The sequence below is a fragment of the Miniopterus natalensis genome, chromosome 1 (genome assembly GCF_054644295.1).
Source record: "Miniopterus natalensis isolate mMinNat1 chromosome 1, mMinNat1.hap1, whole genome shotgun sequence".
NCBI lineage: Eukaryota > Metazoa > Chordata > Mammalia > Chiroptera > Miniopteridae > Miniopterus > Miniopterus natalensis.
Genome location: NC_142081.1, coordinates 111,375,074 through 111,376,062, shown reverse-complemented (window position 1 = coordinate 111,376,062; position 989 = coordinate 111,375,074).

Below are 989 nucleotides of genomic sequence, written 5' to 3'. Positions count from 1 at the left end.
CAATGACAAGGAAGAAGGGGGCGGAACCGTCGTGGGTCTCGGCGGAACCAAGTGCAGCACAGTTGCGGACAGGGGGAAAGGCCTCTGCTGGGGTGGCCCCCAGACAACCAGCCTCTGGCCTCTCTAACTTTACTCACGCGCCTCCAGGGCCTGCAGACTCAGGAACTTCAAAACCGTCTTCTGGACTGTTTAAGAGCCCGGAAGCGGCAGGATTTATCGTAAAGAAACGGAGGCCCTCCCCGCGTCTGGAGGCGAAGGCAGAGCAGTGGTAGGAGCTTAATTTGACGTCGCCTGTGGTGGGGGGGCCGGCCGGCGCTGATGGGTGCGACTTCCGGAAGAAGGAAGCGTCTGGTTGCCGGTAGGGAGGGAGACGCGGCACGTGACCGCTGACGCGGGCGGAGCGGGAAGCGTGGGAGGTGCTCGCTCGCAGCGCCCCCTCCTGTCGTGCAGCGAACGCCGAGTCCCGTGTAGCCTGGCAGTCGGTTAACTCGGGCGTTCAGGCGGCGGAGGTCGCGGAGCTCGGGTTAGTTCGCGGGGTCGTGACGCTTCTCTCTTGATACGTTTCTCGGTTGGTGGTCGAAGACTCAGAGCCAAAGCGCCAGGGTCTTTCTCAGTCCTTCCACATGCCCAGAGTATTTTTAAGAGTTTCTGAGACGGCGCCGCTAACGAGGGTGACCGGGCGCACTCGTGCGCGAACTCGCACGGGCTGTTTCCCGAGAGGAGCGCGGGGCGGGGCAGCCCGGAAGCCGGTCCCACGCCGCACGTGGACCTTCCCTCTGGTCAGACCCAGCTAAGGGACCTTCGCGAACGCCGGGTGTGTGGGGAAGGCGTGCGGACAGCGCCACCCTTTGGATTCAGAGGGAGGGGGGAAAAGGCAAACGAGAGTGGCTGGTGGATCAGCCTCTCCTCCGGTGTTTGAAGGAGGCTCTCAGGTCCCATTTCTGAGATTTATAGGCCCTAGTTGAAATGAAGCTGGTGGTTATAGTAAA